This window comes from Equus asinus, chromosome 21, assembly GCF_041296235.1.
Source record: "Equus asinus isolate D_3611 breed Donkey chromosome 21, EquAss-T2T_v2, whole genome shotgun sequence".
In the NCBI taxonomy this organism is placed as follows: Eukaryota; Metazoa; Chordata; class Mammalia; order Perissodactyla; family Equidae; genus Equus; species Equus asinus.
The window spans coordinates 35,685,922-35,706,456 of record NC_091810.1 but is presented as its reverse complement, the minus strand read 5'-3'; the positions used below and the strand labels follow the sequence as shown (position 1 = coordinate 35,706,456).

General features: G+C 39.9%; 1 long non-coding RNA gene across 1 annotated transcript; it reads left to right on the top strand.

Annotated features, from left to right (window-relative positions):
• Positions 1-6,131: 6,131 nt before the first annotated feature.
• On the top strand, positions 6,132-17,205 carry LOC123279496 (uncharacterized). The gene is made up of 4 exons (XR_006517576.2): positions 6,132-6,372; positions 9,621-9,747; positions 12,491-12,785; positions 15,720-17,205. It is a non-coding gene; the product is annotated as an uncharacterized lncRNA (long non-coding RNA).
• The last annotated feature ends 3,330 nt before the right edge of the window (positions 17,206-20,535 follow it).

The following is a 20,535-nucleotide window of genomic DNA, read 5'->3' as shown; positions in this document are numbered from 1 at the left end:
TGAGAAGTTGCCAGGAGAAATAAGGTACCAAGAAGCCCACTTACATAGTTGGAAACTTTTCCCTTTGGGGAAAGGAAGAACATTGCAAGAAAGAAAGGCTGCTTCCTTGTTGCCCTTGTTTCATCTATGCTTTCTCAGGAGGAAAAAAATGACACAGTAAAGGAGGCAGGACACCTGGAAACTCATCAGTGATTTCCTCCCGAGGGCATGGAGATCTGAGTAGTGTGTTCAGTAGAATTCGAAGATGACAGACACACAGCAAATGATAAATTCCTTATAAAACTGCTAATTAAAAAAATGGTGCCTGGCACATAGTGGGAACATAACAAATATTTCTAGAATGAATACATGAATCTCAATATCAGTAATCAGCATGTCCTGAGTGGAAGTAGAATAATGTTGCAACAATGAAGAATTAAGTCAAATTCATCCACTCATGGATGATCCACATAATTATATCCCACATTTACAATTTATATGGCATTTTTGCCTTTCAGCGCTCTGCTACACGCTTTCACTGGCACTCACAACATCCCTATGAGCAGAAAGTTTTCCTACTCCCATTTTATAGGTAAAGAAACTGAGACAGACATTATATAACTTACTGGAAATTCATATAGGTAAACGGCTACAGAACTGGGGTTTAAATTTAGTTCTCCTGACTATCAGCCCAGTGGCTTTACTCTAAAGGTGGAAGTTTTTATACAAAGTGGGATGAATTTGGAATTAGAATCCCTGACCTATAAAATACAGTTGTGGAGCAGTTTTTTGTGTTTTTTTTTTTTTTTAACAAAGGCATCAGTTAGGATTCCTGGCTGCAAGCAAGATAAACCAACTGTAACTGCCTTTAGCGAGAAGGACTAGTTGGAAAAAGATAAATGGCTCAGTATCAATGGGCAGCTAGAAAGTAGGTTCTAGGAGTGGCAAGGGCTCTGGGGACCAATTTGCTGGAAGCAGGAAGCACGGTAACTCCCTCTCTTCAAAAACAGTCTGGTCAGAACATTGCACGTGACACCGCTGTTACTGCTGCCATTGCCACCAATGGCCATGAAAATTCCTCCAAACATTTTCTTTGTGCTTATATCACTAGATCAAGATTAAAGTTCCAGCAGAGAGTGTCTGATTGGCTGAGCTCAAGTCACACATCTGCCTCCTAGCTCTTTCAGGTAGAGGACGTAGAGGAAAGAGCAGGCAGAAGAGGAATCCGCTTTCCCATTCTCCATCCCCTCCGGGCTTCTGTAGCAGGATGCTGGTACATGGAAGCCCATGTCCAATGGAGGAGGGGTAATACTCCAGGAAAAAAAAGCTGTAGCTTTAGGAAGATGAATGATTACTGAACCAGTGAAAGTCAAGTGCTTGCTCTTTCAGGCTATAGATGAATATATTATCTGAAAGAATTTTACTAGGAATTTAAAGCCTAAATGTAGAGAGCTGGGCCGCCTACCATCACTAGGACCCTTCTTGGGGTCCCTGGGGTAACTTAGTGAACATAGAAGCTAGTGGGACACATAGAATCCTAGAAACCCTGGTTGACTTTGTGAGATACGCTGGCATCATGGGGGGAGACATCTTAAGTCCTGCTTCAAAAAGCACGCTTCGTGGGGCTGGCCCCGTGGCCGAGCGGTTAAGTTCGCGCGCTCCACTGCAGGAGGCCCAGTGTTTCGTTGGTTCGAATCCTGGGTGCGGACATGGCACTGCTCATCAAACCACGCTGAGGCAGCGTCCCACATGCCACAACTAGAAGGACCGACAACGAAGAATATACAACTATGTACCAGGGGGCTTTGGGGAGAAAAAGGAAAAAATAAAATCTTTAAAAAAAGCACGCTTCGTGTTGGTTAAGCCCTGCTCCACAGTGCAGTGTCTTTCATAATGCTCTCCCAGTTCACTATGCTCCTCTTCACCATAATAAGCCACAGCTCCTAACTACAGTGGGGTTCTTAGTAGGAAAAAGGGGGAGAGTAAGCTGGCACCAGTAATTTTTGCCTTCACTTTGAAGTTTACCATTGTGGGCCTCAGTTTGTGATCTAGAGAGTCCTTCCAGTCAATTAGCTCCTCTTTCTAAGACAGTTTCTACATCTTCAGAACACATGGCTCTGGTGAGACTCACCACATCTTCCCTTGATCTTGGGACAGACATGACCAAACCCTGGACAACTCAGATAATCCCTCCTCCTGGAAATAGTGCTTGGTTCAGGACATGGGCCCGTTATCCAAGTTAGGCCAATGATATTCAAGCCTACTACTTGGGATGGAAGAATCTAGAAAAAGTATCTTTTTTACACTGTGATGACTAAATTGTGAGGATGCCATCCTGCAGCCAGGGGCAGTTTATTTACCACAAGGTAAAAGCCTAAGAGTGAAGATAACAGAGAGAAGCACAGCTGAGAGGTGGAGAAAAGCAGATTTTGATCCTCAGTGTTTGAGCAGTTGAATGCAGCCATCCCTGCACCCAGTCCTGAATCTACACGTGAGTTTTCAATTATGTGAGTCAATAATTCCTTCTTCGTAATTGAGTCCATTTGAGTCATATTTCTTCCATGCTTGCTCTCCACAAATATAAGAACAATAAATCCATCCATTCATTCAGCAAATATTTATTGAGTGCCAAGTGCTCTGATAGGTACTGGGGATACTGTAATGTGCAAAACAGACATGGACTCTGCAGTCTGGGGGTGGAGAGAGACACTAGTCAAGCCAACACACAGATAAATATGCTTTGGAAAATTGTGATGAGTGCTGAGAAGGAAAATATAGAGCGGTAGCAGACTGCGAAGAAGCCTGTGTGACCTCTGCCTGGACACAAAAGAGATTATGAAATGTCTACAAGTAAAAGAGAATGTCGATGTTAGAGAGAAACAAAAAGTCATCTTCAAGAGAGACCAAGAGAAGTAACAGGCAGATCAAACCAGCTAGAGAACACAGTTTCACTCCAATTTTGAGTATCCCTCTTCTTTAAAAAAACAAACATTATGGTAAAAACACTCAACATGAGATTTACCCTCTTAACAAATTTTTAAGTGCCCAATACAGTATTGTGAACTGTAGGCACAATGTTGAGCAGCAGATCTCTAGAACTTATCCTGCATAACTGAAATTTTATACCTGTTGAACAGCAACTCCCCGTTCCCCGCTCCAGCCCCTGGCAACCACCATTCTACTCTCTGTTTCTGTGAGTTTGACTAGTTTGGACACCTCGTAAGTGGAACCATGCAATATTTGTCCCTCTGTGACTGACTTATTTCACTTAGCCTAATGTCCTCCAGGTTCCTCCATCACATATGGCAGGATTTCTTCTTTTTAAGGCTGAATAATATTCTACTGTATGTATATACCACATTTTCTTTATGCATTCATCCATGATGGGCATTCATGTTGTTTCCACCTTTGGCTCCTGTGAATAGTGCTGCAATGAACGTGGGAGAGCAGATATCTCTTCGAGACCCTAATTTCAATTCTTTTGGACCTTTTTTAAGTTTCCTCAACCTAGACCATGAATATAGAGCTGAGAAGAAAAAGACCTCCGAGCAAGGAATACAGTCTTGTTTAACTCTGGAATATAGTCTAAACTCCAAATGAAGAAATTTCACAGAGAAAATCCTAAGCGAACCCAAATCTAGGGTCACTTTGTTTTCAATGAAGGACTCCGCGAGCATCTCTTATTTCACCAGCATTGGGCTAGGCCCTCAGGGAGGAAAAGGAGAACAATAAAACACTCTCATTGTCCTCAAGAGGCTCACAGTGTTTGTACAGAAGAAACAATAAGAGTAGTCAGTTATCCAGGGGCACAGTTGTGTGAAGCAGGCAAACCATGTTCAAGGACAGTGATTCTCAGCAGAAAGGAAGGAGATGCTCGATAGTTGGAAAAGCATTCAATAACACAAAAACATAAGCCTTTATTAAACATGTTTGTGGCTGGTACAGATACAGAGAAGACAGTAAAAAGTATTGAGGCAACGTGGGTTTTAAAAAGGTCTAGAAATTCTTCATCTAGTGAAGAGGTACAGGGCAGGTACAGCAGCAATAGAAGGTGGCACTTGTTAGGTACAGGGGCTTTGGGGTCAGATGGATCAGGGTTCAAATCCCAGCACTGCCACTCACCAGCTGTGAGGAAAGGGACTCTGGGGCATAGGACTTCCCCTTTCTGTGTATCAGACCTAATTAAACAATCGAGATAAAAATATTGCCTCCTTTAGGCAATGTGATGACGAGATGAGATAATTATTGGAAAGGCCTTTTTATTGTCTGGTATACAGTAAATAATAACTTAGCTATTATCATTACTATCACTGTTCTGGGCTTTGATGGATGGGGAAGGTGTGGATAGATTTGCCTCTTAGACTAACATTGACTTAATAGCTAATAACAATAGTTAATTTGTAGAGAGTATTGATTGCATGCCAGGCATGGGCTGAGCTCTTCTCACATTCATCCTCGCTCATAGCACAACAGGGAGAGTACCCATTATTACCCCCATCTAGCAGGTGTCAGCACTGAAGTCCAGAGAAGTTAAGTTACTAGTCTAGGCTCACACAACCTGAAGCAGTAAAGCAGGGATTAACTCTACACAATCTGACTCAAAGTGTCCCCACTTTACCCCTATGCAGCACTGCTCAAGGCAGGCTCTGGAGCCCAACCAATCCTCAGAACTTCCTACAGAGATTTTTTTTCCAAAGACTTATCTCAGGGCCCACACTCAAGTCTTCCATTCAGTATGTCTGGTGGGGGTCCTAGGAATCAGTATGCCTAAAGCTCTCCAGGGGATTCTGAAGATCAAAAGAATTTAGAAACCCCAGCCTTCGAGGATCGTGACTCTGATGACCCTGGCAGGAAGTTAACTGTAGCTGCCTCCTCACCCCCCAGCCTCCAGAATAGAGAGTACAACATCTCCCACCAATGTCAAAGAATCGTTTTCCTGCAGTAGTAACTCATTTGGGACCAGTTATAACTCAGCAGGCAGGGACTCATTCCAGGTGCCAATTCCTGACATCAAATCAAGAGCTTTCTTTGCACAGACTTAAGGGCCACTCAAACATTAATTTCAGGTCTATTATAAATCACAGGTTGAAGCTTGTGCCCACAGCCCTTTAGAATATCTTGAGCTTTACAGACTGATGAAGTCTGTGACCCAGCTCTCCTTCAATTTGCCCCACTCCCTCCCAGAATGTTAGGCTTCCCATTAATGACCGTCCCTGGTCCCCCAGATCATGGTCAGGCACCAGCCTCTCAATCACTGTCAAGGAGATAGCAAACATTCTCCATGTGATTCAGAGCCAAAAGGTCCCACTGTAAGTCTCTGGCAGGCTCAAAGCAGAGGAGTTAACTTTTAAGTGGTCTTGTTATAGGCTTGGCACAGACTCACAACAAGTAAAAGCTCTATTTTATTTTCTGGGAACATTTAGAATGAACTTTGCTCTCAGCTGGCCGCCTAACCAAGACTGGAAGTTGTTCCCTATAGTCTGTAAAAACCACCAGACCTGAAGGCTGTATAAATGTGGCTGTCAGCTCAGTCTAAACGAAGCTGTCACTTTCACTCTGTGATTCCAACAAGTCATGAAAGACGTGCGGTACCCATACCCATGGATTAATAACACAGGCACATATATCCAACAGCATCCAAAGTCAATGGGCACCAAGTCAATGTTTAATCCAGGCCAGGAGTTTATATGCAGCGGAACCATTCAGCTGCTAAACTCTTTCCCCCTTTTTAGTGTGATATCCCAGCAGTCATTGCTGCCGCCTGCAGCAGCAATAAACCTTGTTTAGACAAGTGTTTGAAGCACATTGTTCACACAACAATGGAAAGAGAGACACACTGAGCAAAACCTCCGGTGCTTTGACTGATGTGTGATACAGCCTAAAGTGACATACTATAAAATATTTAGTTGAAACAATGCACATAGCTGGAGCTCTTATGCAAATGTAAACACTGGCACCTACATAACGATTTCTTCATTATCTGCTGGTGGTTTTTCTGCACTATTGCTTTTGTTCCATCCTTCTCGATAGAGTACTTTGGAGGACATCCTTCACTGACTTTCATGTATTTTTAACATAGACTTTTAACTCTATTAAAGATTAAAAGATTTTTAACTCTATTCAAGAAGTCTTGGGGCATGTCCTTTAAAATCCCCAAAACCTTGCTTTCTGCACAAGGAAGATATCAGGGTAAACAATGCTATTTGATGGCAATTTACTTCAATCTGTGAAACGGATCTTTCACGATGTAAATGGACAAGCGAAAAACTGACCTGCCTTCCAGATCACCCTGTCCCCCCCTTCAGCCCTGGAATGTGTATTTAAAACAAATTCTAAGCATGTTAAACAGCCCATCCCTAATTCCAGATGACCAAGCAAACCATGAAATGAAAGGTAAGCAGGTGAACTTCGGGCATGTCTACACTAAGATCTTTCTATCCCTATTTCTGATTTCTCTCTATAAATGTGTTCAATATAACCATGCACTATTTCTGTGTCCTAAAATTTATACTTTTGTGCCATTGGGGAAATTTATTCTCTTTTAGTAAGTGTTATTTCCATATTTTTACAATCTATTCTCTGCCTCTATTTTTCTTGGTTAATGACATTCAAAATTCACTTTGCCGAACCTGTTTAATTCTCAGTGTCACAGTGATTAAACACATTCAAGTGACAAACTTGTTTTAAGTATAGCCTTTGTGATGGAGACACAGCCTCTACTCACAAAAAACTAAAATCAAAATAAGGCATGCATCTCAATCTTCCCTCATTGTTCCAAAGGAACAATGTGCCCTTCACAACGGTCACCAAATCATCATTTGATAACACATTTTCTAAAATGTTGTGGCAACCTCCTGGTTTGTATTGTTTGTTTATCTGTTTGGACTACTTAAAGGCAACAACAATCCCTGAGTTAGAGGCAAAGTTAGTCATGGGATCTAAAACCAGAATAATAGAGGGAGAGAAAGGAAAATAAATCTTAGTGGACAATTGGTGGTAGTTTCCCATGATTCCTCCCATGCCTTTCTTAACAGCCTTGCATTTACATTTGGAGATCCACGTGGTTCTAGGAAGCTGACTCCACCCCAAACTCCAGCAGGGGAGCATGAGACCTCCTCTGAGCCAATCCACACGTTCTGTCCTCCTGGTCAGTGATTGGTTCAGGAGTAGGTAGGTATCTAAAAGAAGGATGTAGCTGTGAATGGGACGGAGACCCAAAATTAACAGTGACTTAAACAAGATCAATGTTTATTTCTCTATCATATAAAACTCAAGCTGGTATGATGACTCTGCTCTGTAGAGACATCAGGGGCCTGAGTTCCTTCTGTCTTGTTGCTCTTCCTTTCCTAGAGTTCTGCTTTTGTCTGCATGGTTCCAAGATTGCTTACAACTAAGAAAGCTCCCATGTTTCCTCTTCTTTACTTTAGAGGCAAACACCAAAATTGCACACGGTACTTTCACTTATATCTCATTGGCTAGAACTCAGTCAAATGACCACAGTAGCAGCAAAGGAAGGTAGAAAATAGAGTCTTTTTTCAGGCATGTATGTGCCCAGTTAAAATTCTATTAGCAGGAAAGAAGGGGAGAATAAATACTATACAAACTATTCCAGCTCCTCATGTTTTGGCTTGGAATCCAGGAAAATAGGTGTATATCTTCCCCCTGGATGCATGATTTGCTCAAGTGGGAACTTGAGTAACAGCAGCAATTTTTGAAACCACAAGGAAATCAACATGAGGATGAAGCCGACACACAGAAGAGGGCAAAATCAAGAGAATCTCAGAGAAAAGTATCTAGACATCTAATGACGCCATAAAACTCTGGATCAAACCACATCTGGCTCTATCTCCAGACTTTTCGCCTATATCAGCTAGTAAATTCTCCATATTTCCTGGAACAACTTGAATTGAGATTTTCCTATTTTCGATCAAAACATCCTAAGATATAGAATGAGAAAGGAACAGAGAAAGAGATAGGGAGAAAGACTGCGAGAAATACCGAAAGATGCCTAATAGCCATTAACCCAAAATCTTGACAAAAGTCAAGAGTCTTGAAGGATGTAAACTATTTAAAACAAAGCAGCTGAATATTACCGAAAGCAGGGAAAGATCCAAATATTACCAAAACTTCTTAGAATAAAGAATAGATGACAAAAAATAGCCAAGAAGTATAATGTTTTAATTCTTTCCAAAACTGTTAGTGTGGCTCGAACCCTACTGTCACATCACACTTTGCTCCACCCCCTTCCATAAAAGAGAGTTTGTTGGGTGAGATAATGCCTTGAATATAAAAGCCTCATTAGGTTAGCAATTATTCTAGATCAAAGCCTTGGATAGATGTTCCTGGCCTTGATTCTTCAACAAATTCTATTTGTTGGTCATGAGAGGCCTTAAAAACTAACTTTACAACTTCCTAAGTATGTAGTCTAAGGCTCCTTTAACTCTTGGTCCTGATGACAAGACTTAACAATTACAACCCTTCTGGCCTTTATTTTTCCCTAAGATTGTCATCATGAAGTTATTACTCAAAACTTACAATATAAATGCAGAAGAAATAGGCACAACGTTTAGGAAACTATGAAAGGAGTTTGTTTTTTCTATAAGATAACTCAAGGTTGACTAAGAAGATATGTTTGAATAAAAAGGAAATTTAAGAGATGAGAAAATATAAGATGGAAGAGATTGTATTCTTCACAGTCACAAATAAATGAGAGGTAGAGTTGAAATTAGAATTCAGATATACTTGTGAAATAGACATCCCACTCAAAATTCCTTTCATTTTATCGTTCTCTAGACTGAGAAGACATAGACAGTAGAGGTAAGTACTGACAGAAATATGGTTTAAAATTGGTATTCTCCTACTGCAAAAGGTCATTCAAATTCAAAAACAAAAGCCAGACATTCCAGTAGATGTTTTCATATATTATTTTGCAGGTGAGACAGACGGGGGAGGGAGCAAGACTGTCAGAGTGCAGATTATGCAGCAGGACATTCACTCATTCATTCCACAAATATTGATTGCTGCTACTACATGCAGTAAACTGCTCTGGGCGCGGAGGATACAGTATGATATAAAACAGACAAGAAACCTCTGTCCTCAAACCCCTTATGTAGTGATAAGGGCTAAGAAGAAAAAGTTGCAAGGGGACTAGGGCAGTGTGTGATAGCAAGGGAGGGCTGTCAGTTTTCAGTAACGTAGGCAGGGAAAGACCCTCTGAGAAAGTGACCGTATCGGTTGTCTATTGCTCAACTGTAATTGCATAACAAATTGCCCCAAAACTTTGCATCTTAAATCAATAAACATTTATTGTCTCACCATTTCTGTGGATCAGGAATTCAAGAGCAGCTTAGCTGGGTGGTTCTGACTCAGGGTCTCTCATGAAGTTGCAGTCAAGCTGTCACCTGGGGCTGCAGGCACCTGAGCCTCACCTGAGGCTAAAGCATCTGCTTCCACGGTGGTTGGCAGGCTGCAGCTCCGTGCTGTGTGGACTTCTCTATAGGTTTTTGAGAGTCCTCACAACATGGCAGTTAGCTTCTCCCAGAATAAGTGATGAGAGAGGGAGGAGAGAACCTAAAATGGAAGCCATGGTTTTTTATAACCTAATTCCAGAAGTGACATACCATTTTGCTGTATGCTCTCAGTCACACAGATTAAACCTGGAACACTGTGGGAGGTCACCTCACAAGAAGTGACCATCAGGAGGTCTGAATCACTGAGTGCCTTTTGGAAGGCTGGCTAACACTGACATTGAGCAAATAGCTGAAAGAGGTAAGTTCAAAGTCACATAACTTCAGACAAGACACTTAACTTTCGTAAATTTCAGTTTTTTCCCATATACACCAGAAATTTTTTAAATATCTACACTGTCGTCATGTTGAGAAGACTTAGATAACACACGTAAATTTCTTTAACTCAGTGCCTGGCATCCCATAAATGAGCAGTACATGTTAGCTATTACTACCATTATCATCACTGTTGATGTAATTGTCTTTATCATGTTCATTTTACAGATGAGGAAACTGAGGCATTAGAATTTAAATGCTCACTGATGGTCATATCCCTGAAACAGATGATAATTACATTCAAGCTTTCTGAACCCAACAGCTTCTCTCTTTATTTCATTGTGTCCCCTCATAGATACCATGGGAAGGATGAATAAAAGAGTTTTGAAGATTAATCCAAAGCAGCAATTAGAAAAATTAGAATTATATGAGGGGATAAAGGCAAAAGAAGATTCAAAATCTACCCCATTGTCAATAACCAAACAAGGCTGTCAGGAGTGCTTTTGACTTAAAGTAATAGAAAACCTAATTCTCTGTGGCTTAAACAAGAAGTATGAAGGTAGCTAATTGCTAGCTCTGATTCTGACAGTTACCTTTTGGCTTTTCATCTTCATGTTTGTGACCTCATAGTTACAAATTGACCTCTGTAGCTACTGGCATCACATTCACAGTTAAGGACGAGTGAAGGGTAGAAGCCAAAGCTCTGCTTTCAAAGATGCTCTGCGGGCTTTCATTTATACCTAATTCGTAGAACGGTGTCCCTGGCTATGCTAGTACAAGGGTAGGTAGCAAAGGGATAGCTTAAACCAGTCCTGATCCACCCCCAGGCCCAGACACATTTTTGCCCAGATAAAGTCTAGGTTCTGATTTGGAATAAAAAAAAGTGTATGTCTTTCTTAGGTTCTGCCACAGTCAGGTGGACTCCCCCACAGAGAAGTATCCATAAAACATGGTCGTTTGTTCCACATTTACCAGGTTAAATCCATCCAAAGTGAAATACTTTCATGACAACTGGGAAGAGTTATCATAATTTACTAGCTTCTAGGTCAGAGATATAAAAATTGCACATGAGCCCTTGGGTAAACAGGCACTTGCCCATTGGAAGCACTTAACCTTGTTTATATGGTCTCTCAGAGGCAGATAAGAGAAGTCTGGCTTCATCTGGATGAAGGCTCTTAAAGGGAACCAACCAATAAAGCCACTGGGCAACTCAACCAGGGTATACTCTTACTGCCCCCACATTTCTAACCTTGCTTCCCCTCACCACACTGCCCAGGGTGTCATTCCGTGGTAATTCAGGATACCACTTCCTGCTCTCAGGAGCTAGCAACAAATGTTCTCAGGATTCTGAAGCACAGATATCATGCACATCAACATCTAGTACGGAACAAATCACTTTTTTCATTGTTTTTCAAATTTGATGCCTTTTGTAACTATTTTCCATTCTTTGTGGGGCCAGAGAGATCACAGAGATACATTCTACACTGGAAACATTATCAAAAGCTAACAAAAGTACCAGACAGACTATAAGAAAAAATGAGCCTTTTTCTCCAATTATTAAATGAAATCACGATGCAGAGGACTTTTCAAATTAATTCAGAGAAAGCAGATGAGTTTTTTTAAAAAGTCCTTGCCATTGAAGTCACGAGGTGGTGTGTATATTAGAAAGAGCAAAGAGCATCAGAATGCCTGAATTCTAAACCCTGTTTGTCTAGCTATAAGGCCCAAAGCATGGTGCAATTCAGCTGTGTTAAGGCTGAGATATTTTCTACCAACACCACAAGTTTGGATGGCGGGCATGGGATTTACTAAAAAGAAATGATATTTTGTGTGGAAGTGCTAAGTAGCTACATTTTATTGGGTGACAAATTTGTGAAAGCTGCTACAACACACACTTTACCCTCATTTCATTTGAGCCCAATCTACACGGTAGATACTGTTGTCACTATTTTAGAGTTGAGGGAATTGGGGACCAGAAGAGCTAAACTGACTCAGTCTTGACTATATGGACAGAAAATCATAGAGCTAGGATTTAAATTTGGATCTGTATGGCTCTTCCCACCACGGGATTACTATCTTCAATTGAGAATCTCACACACACACAAGGATGCAGTGACTGTACTTACATTCTCTAGTCTTGTCTACTTTCCGAAACATCTCACTGTCCTTCAGATCTACCCAAGATAATATTTTAGAATCTTTAACAAAACCCACAACTTGTTCTAGCAGCTCTGCCCTCCTCCCACAAATCCATTATTTTAAGACACACACCACCCTTTATACACAAACACAGGCCATTTTGAATCTTATAGTTTGGGGTGAACTATCAGAAGATGAATAAAGTGACTTAGAAGAAATTGAAAAAAAACACGAAAGGAATAAAATTGCTGAAGCTACAAAACTTTTAGAAGCTAATAATCTTGGGACAGAGAAGTTTATTGACATTTTGGATAGACATAGAAAATCAAAGAGATGGGAATTATGAGGAGAAAATGATTCTGCCTTTTAACAATAAGAGGAAGAAAAAAGAGCAGCATAAGCTAGGGAAATAATTATAATGGGATATATTTAGTCTCAGAAAAAGTTCTTTGATAACCAGAAAACACTACATTATAAAGTTAGAGATTTAATACTCATAAGCCCATTACAGATAGAATCTTTACCATGCTGGAAATAATTGAAAAACAGTCACGCATTTGACCACTTTATGGCTTCTTTGATTTCTCCAGGCCATTTGAAGAGTTGAATTCTGGAAAAGATTTGAAAACTGGGCATACCAACCCTGACCAGCTAATTGCCAATGAAGAAGAATGAATTACTCTGCAATTATATTAAAGGTGAAAGAGGTCCCAGGGAACAATTCTAACAAAAAATGGACTGACATGGGATAAAAGCTTGATTAGTGACAGCCATGACTATTAAGATGTTGAGCTTGAGTTCAAAGGAAGGACAAGAGCAACTTTATGTTTGACAATCTTTAGACAAGGTCACCACCCTCCACCAAGTGTATGCCAACTTATTCAGGTATGACATTCCCTTTCATACATCCTTTCTTCACCCACCAAAGTTTAAAAAATGCTATCAGATTTGTTTACCATGACTTGTAGAGGATTTATCCTTAAGCTTTCGCATCCAAGTCATTAGTTCGGCCATTGTCAAGTAACAGATAAATTGATGACAGGGCAGCATAGATAGACTCATTCTCCTGGAGTTGTAGGTGGCTAGTCACCTTATGGAACTCATTAATCCCACAAGCGATAGAGCTTGAAAATAGAGATAGATTACAAGCAGGTTTTGACAATTCTTGGATGACAGATCATAATGGGTTATTAAGAAGAAAGAGGTCCAACAATTATCTATTGAGCCTCTACTAGGGTTACCACATAAAATACAGCACACCAAATTACATTTGAGTTTTAGGTAAACAATGAATAATATTTTAGTATAAGTAAGTCCCATGAGTATTTGAGCCATTCTTATACTTAAAAAGGTATTGTTTAACTGAAATTCAAATGTAACCGATCATCCTGATTTGTTTGTTCGTTTGGCTTGTTTAGCGGCTTGTTTTTGCTAAATATGGCAACCCTAGTCTCTATTGGTGTAGAGTTTCAACTCACATGAGGTTAGTTTCTTAGTTGGGAAGTGAGAAAAAAATTGCCTGTCTTAAAAATTATCACAGGCAAGTCTCTTCAATCACTCAAAGTCAAGTCTACTTGATTTTATACCATTGTACATCTCTCAATAATTCCAAACAGACCATTTTCCCTTAGTGTTGAAAAGTTCTCCGTTGCATACCAAATGAAGTCTTTGGATTATATTTATGGGCCATGCTGTATAAAAAATAGATATATTACCTGTCTTTTAAATTAAAGTTTATGTTTATCAAAATAATATAGGTTTTGGTTTTAAAAATGCCAAATAGTACACTTACTGACATGATGAAAATTGACATTCCTCTGCCCAACCTCTCCGCATACTTCAGACCAATTCCCCATAGGCAGCAAACACTCAACTCTTCTAGCTGTTTTCCTTAATATTTACTTCCATATTTACAAACAAAAACACTATACTATTGTTTCTTACCCATTTTAGACATTAGCTGCACATTTTATATTACTTCTGAGCCAATCGTATACTATGACCATGACTTCTTCCTTGGACAATCCTTCATTTTTCCTGGAATCAATCATTGCCTTGGATCTTTTGGTTTGATTGTTTGTTTTTTGCCTGATTTTCTAAACACAAACTGTTAGTGTTTCCCGAATGCTCCAACAGCTCTGCCACACCTATGAATAATATTTTCCATTTACTCAAACATATCAGTTGCAATTATTCCCTTCCCCAGAGATCTCCCTCCCCAGAGCTTTCTACCCACTTTGATCCATTCTGGACCCCCCTTGCTAGACCTGCTATTCGACTAACATTCTAGGTCTTTTCCTTTGCAATTCTCCCGTGTGGAGTGACTTTTCCTGAATTCCATGCTTTCGCTGTTGCTATTTACCCAATTGTTTAAAGGAATGTACCCTCCAGAATCTTTCTAGGGAAGGCTGCCCTGAAAGTAAGTATTTTGAGTCCTTGCAAGTATGATAATGTCATTTGTCTATTCTTAGTTGAGGTGCGGAGTAGAATTTTAGCTTGAAAATAAGTTTCTCTCAGGATCTTGTTGCTCCTCTGCTTCTCGTTTCCAGGGTTGCTGAGGGTGAGAAACCTGATGCCGTCCTGACTCCCGATACTTTATATGGGACGTATTCTTTTTCCCTCTTGAAGCTTTTAGAACTCACCCTTCAATCTTTGGGTTCTGAAACATCAAGATGATGTGTTTTTATGTGGGTCTGATCTCATCCATAGGGCTGGGGTCTTGTATTCGTTTCCTGGGGCTGCTGTAACTAAATACCAAAAGCTGAGTGGCTTAAAGCAACAGAAATTTAATCTCTCACAGTTCCGGAAGCTAGAAGTCTGAAATCAAGGTGTCAACAGCTTGGTTCCTTCTGGATGCTCTGAGGGATAATTAGTTCCATGCCTCTCTTCTGGCTTCTGGTGGTCTCTAGAAATCCTTGCATTCCTTGGCTTATCGCTATATCACTCCAATTTCTGCCTCTGTCGTCATATGGCCTTCTTTCTTGTGTGTCCTCTCTGTGTCTCTATATGGCCTTTTTTTTTTAAATTATTCCTCTTCTCCCCAAAGCCCCCAATACGTAGTCATATATTCTAGTTGTGAGTGCCTCTGGCTGTGCTCTGTAGGACACCGCCTCAGTATGGCCTGACGAGTGCTGCCATGTCCATGCCCAGGATCCAAACCGGCAAAACCCAGGGCTGCCAAAGCAGAGCATGCGAACTTAACCACTCAGCCACGGGGCCAGCCCATCTATATGGCCTTCTTATAAGAACACCAGTCATTGGATTTAGGGCCCACTCTAACCTGGTATGACTTCATCTTAGCTTAACTAATTACAGCTTTGAAGACTGTATTTCCAAATGAAGCCGCATTCTGACGTTCTGGGTGAGCATAAATTTGGGTGGGGACACTATTCAACCCCAACAGTGCTCATGGGTCCCTTTCATTTTGGAACTCCCCTCCTTCATTTCCAGATGTTTTTCTTAATTAATTGATGTTTTCCTTCCCTCTCTATTCTATAGTTTTGTTCTCTGAAATTTCCATTATTTGTACCTGGACCTCCCAGAATCATCCTCTAAGTTTCTCATCTTTTCTCTGTTGTCTGTTTCTTTTCTTTTCTTTTTTGTTATGCTCTTCTATGGAACTTTTAATCTGAACTTTTGTTTCCATTTCATTTCAGCATTTAATTTCCAAATCTTTTCTCTTTCTCAGATTTTCCCTTTTTCATAACCCCTGTCATATCACAGATGCAATATCTTCTAATATCTCAAGGGATATTAATTACTGGTTGTTGTTTCTGCATTGTTATGGTTTTTAAGCTTTCTTTGGTTCTTGTCTTCCAGGAAGATGAACATGTCTCTCTCTTTCAAGTTGAAGGCTTTCCTCACATTCGTGATGATTCTTTGCTGTCCTTACTGAAAAATGAGATACTAAAAAAGCAAATTGGAATCTCTACATGTATGAATGGAGTTGCTTAATGGAAGAGTTGCACTGCAGGGTGATGACACAACAAGCCACATCTCACATCTGATTTCTCCAGAAAATAAATATCCCGTCTCTTGTCAAGGGTGGATAGGGAAGGGGAGTCTATCAGCTGAGCAGGGTGGAAGAGGGAATCTGGGCCCTAATAGCACTATATTTTTTTTCCAACCAATTTCTCTGTTTCTTCGCCCCTATTCATCATCTCTGCCCTTGTTAACAGCTTGTTGGATAAATACAGAGTTAAAAAGAAGTTACTATTTTTTAGGGCTTAGTGTGTACCAGCCACTTTAGCCGATTTAAGAAAGTTCCATTTGAGGCTGCCATCAACCAAGTCTTCTCATCAAACAGTGCTTTTTGAATGATGATAAGAACGACTCAAAACATCCTACCTTATATGATGCGAAACGGAAGAGATGGCATTTGCTAATAGTCCATCAAAGCTGCACTGGAGAATTCTAGAACAGGAATGGGGTGAGGATGCAGTGGTAAATGGAATTGAGAAATCCTTAAATGGCTAGGGATACAATACCAGTTCAGAAATAATATTGGTATTAGACTATAGAGAGCTAAGGACAATGGCAGGTGATATGTGGGAAGGATGGAGATTACCATGCGCAGGACTCTAGTGGTTAAGAACAAGGATCTGAGTTTGAGTTCTAGCTTTCATGTCTCCTCACCAACTCTGGCTTCAATTTCTGTCTTTGGCTGAATTCTCCATTATTGCTCTGAATCTCTCCCTTGCTTGTGCTTTTCTGGAGTCAGGCCATGGTGAATACCACCCCAGTGCCTTCACTCCACAGAGTACCCCAGACAGAAGATAATATATGAGCTTCTCTACAGATGGTTTAGAAAAGAGTGATGGGGCAGTGGTGGAGAGATGGGTACTCACAGCACTTTCAGAGAGATTGACTAAAGATTGGCTTTTGGCCATCGTGGTTTTTTTAAAATCTCTCTCTGCAACTGCCACTGGCTCTTAGCTTATCTCTAGCTAATTTGCTGGCTAGCTCTCTTTTCTCCAGAGCCCCCTCTGCCTCTTTCCATGCTTGCTCCTGGGAGCTCTCAGATTCTTATTTTATTATAAGCAAAATTTAGTTTTCTTTGTTTCAATTTTCTACCTTAAGGAACTGTACAGAGACCATCATTTTGTTGATAAATGGCCTATTAATGTATTTTGCTAAGCAAAAGGTTATCTGATCCAGAAAGGAATGTTGCCACCCCTTACAGAGACAGATGTGGCTACACATTTTATCAGTAAAGAATAGTTCTGTTTTTCTCCCACCTTCATATTGTACGGTCGCATTTTTATGAATAAATATGTGTGTATGCACATACACATCTTTACACTTCATATACACACCAGTGTGTGTATATATTATAAATATATATATATATATGACACACACAAACTTACATGCATTTATAGAGAGAGAAAAAGAGAAATTTGGACTGGTTTTTACCAAAACTCTTAATAATGGGTAAGAGAAGATATCTCTGGGAAGTATGATGAAAAAAGAGCTTTGGTTTTCTCTATTTTTACAGGGACCTATTACTCAAATAATGAGGAAATAAAAGCAAAACTATCTTCATTTAGAAAAACAAAGTAAATTGAGTGTGTGTCAGATAAGTAAGAAATATAAAAAGTTTAAATAGAACCACAGAGAATTTAAAGAAAAAGATATTTATAATAGGGAGGGAAGTGAGCCATAATCTTAAAAAACTCATTAAACAGAGGATAACACATCTTATGTAACATTCCCATAACAAAACAGAGGTCCTAAGTGCATTTCATGAAGCATGAAAAAATACAGCTAAAGGTTAATGAAAAGCCAAAGTGAAGGAAGTTAGTTATAAGACCCACAAAATCTGTGCAATCTGGAATTGCATTCATACTAAGGAAGTGGGTGGCTCATACTTCCCTTCCCAATTTGCCTCCTCATGGATATCTCTGGTTTTTCTACCAGATTAATCCAGCTCGGATCACTTTCTTTATGGAAACATGTTAAACAAGTTAAGTAAATTAGCCAATTTGGTTGGTTTTATAGAAAATGATGACTACGTATGCAATCCCACATCCAGTAGAGGCCCAAATTTCATTGCAGTGGTTACCATATGCTCACTCGATTTCCCCTTAACACTCTGAAATTGATGGTACCATTGGAAAAATATATGGATCCCAAGAAGGTAGAAATAATCTCAACATTAAAAGAAAGAAAGAAAAAGAATAGGGCACAAGTCAAATAAAGGGAAAAAAATCCTGAACTTCTTAGTTTTTTCTGATTGTAAGAGGAAAAAATTATTAAAGATGATTCTTTAAAAAGTCAATGAGGTGACAATAGCAAAAGAGGTTGTTTGGACTAGCTCTCCCACTGAAAATGACTAAAACTGCTGCGTTAAACGTTTTTAATCTTTTTAACAGCACCAAACAGCTGACAAAATAGAAAGGAAATAACAAATAAGCACTAAAATAAGAAAGGTAAATGGAAAACTTCATAGTTTCTTTAGCTCTGAAGGCATTTGCCAATCTGGAAGAAACAAAACTACGTTTTTGATGCCCTTATGAGATGCAGGAAACAAAAGTTAAAGCATGGGGCCCATTCAGTGTTGTGTGTCCGGTAAACCACCTCCCATGTGCCTTAAGCTGACATCTCAAAGGGCTCCAGCATCTGGGAAAGGATAAACCAGGAGTATAGCTGCTCCCCTTTTTCCACCCTAGAAGTTTTCAGAGAGCTATACCTTGGCTCTGAGCAGAGCAGGAGAAAGAGAATGAAGGAAAAAACAAAGAGATTTGTCCCTAACAGAATAGAAACCATGGATAGACTTTCTCAAGGATTTACAGCCCCAATTTGGCAGCATCTAGGTGGTCCAAAATATATAAGCTATGATTTTAACTTAAACTAGTTCTTCAGTCATCAGGACTCTCTCCCCAGCCCCGTCACCCTCACACACACATATACAAATAGTGTTTAAGGGCAGTGAACAGCACAAAGATAAGAAGTACATAAGGAAGTAATATACCACGAGTGAGAACCAGCAGAAATAGACACTGAAATATTCAGATATTGCAATGATGAGATATGGATTATAAAAACACTATGCTTCTATGTTTAATGAAACAAAAGATAAATTTGAAAATAAATGAAGGATATAGGAAATTACAAAAATTGTTACAGCTGACTTGAAAAAGATCCAAACTGAATTTGAAAAAATAAAAATACAATAACAAAAATTTAAAACTTACCTTACGGCTTGGGCAGCAGATCACATAAAGAGAGAATAAGTGAGCTGGAAGAGAGAATTAGAAGACACTTATACAGAATGCACCGCACAGAACAAACAACTGGAAAAGAAGGAGAGGCTTAGGAGAGGCCTGGGCCGTAATAGGTGTTCAACACATATTTTTTGAGTGTTCTTAAAACTGAAGACACATTTTACTCATGAGATTATTGTCTGGCTTCAGATGTGAACTGGCTTTTCTAGATTGGGGCTTGAAGAGGATCCTGGAAAAGGACTATCAATTTCACTGACTGCATCTGGAAAAATCGATAGGATCAACAGACATTTCCTGAGAGCTTACTAATGGCCAAACACTGAGCTAAGCATCAAGTTAAAAATATATACATCACGCATAAAATATATGTTCTTTTTTTGTAAGAACATGAATTTCATAAGAGTTTTGTAAGGGCAAGATGGACCTGATTTCTAACCTGATTCTTCTACTTGCCTGCTGTGCAATTTTAGATAACTTATGTAAAATCTGTCTGAAGCTCATTTCCTCAAATTGTAAAATGGAGACAATAGAATCAAAAGAGACAATGTACAGAAGGCAATGGCAGTGTGCATGGCATATAGTAGATGCTCAGGAAATGTAACTGCTTGCCTCATTAAGTAAAATCATTTCTGATGCACTGAGCTTGGAGAAACTTATATATAATATTTAATTTTAAATTGATTGTGAATCCACTTAATCTCCAAAGCCAATGAAGTACTGAAATTTATCTTTTGATTTTGACATGGTTACCTAACAATTTGTGGAGAATATTGCTAGTGCCGTCCCCAATATCCATCTCTCTTCCTAACAGAACCCAAAATTTATTTGTGACAGTAGCATGTTGAGCTAATGCTTTACTTCCCCGACCCTCGGAAGCCAGGAATGTCCATGTGGTATAAATCTGGTCAATGAGGAATTAGCTAGGCTGCCGCATGAGGCTCCCCACAAGCCCCTTTGGCCTTTTGCCCCTCCATCTCTTTCCTGCCTGGAATGCAGATGCAACTCTTAGATGTGCAACAGCTGCCTTGTGAGCAGGAGAACAAAGCCATACAAAGAGGCAAAGAAGGAAGATAGAGCGAGCCTGAGTCTTTGATCCCTGGGCTGCCATGTCGACCTAGCACTACCTACTCCCAGACTACTTCTCATGTGAGACAAATAGATCTGTTACTCATTTAAGTTTTATAGGTTTTTTTCATCACAAGCTGTATTAGTCAGGGTTCTCCAGAGAAACAGAACCAACAGGATGTATATACCAATAGATACATGGATAGATAGATTTATTATAAGGCGTTGGCTCACGTGATTAAGGAGGCTAAGAAGCCGCCAGGTCTGCAGTGAGCAAGCTGGAGATGAAGGAGAATCAATGGTGTGAGTCTAGTCCACGTCCAAAGGCCTGAGAACCAGCCAAA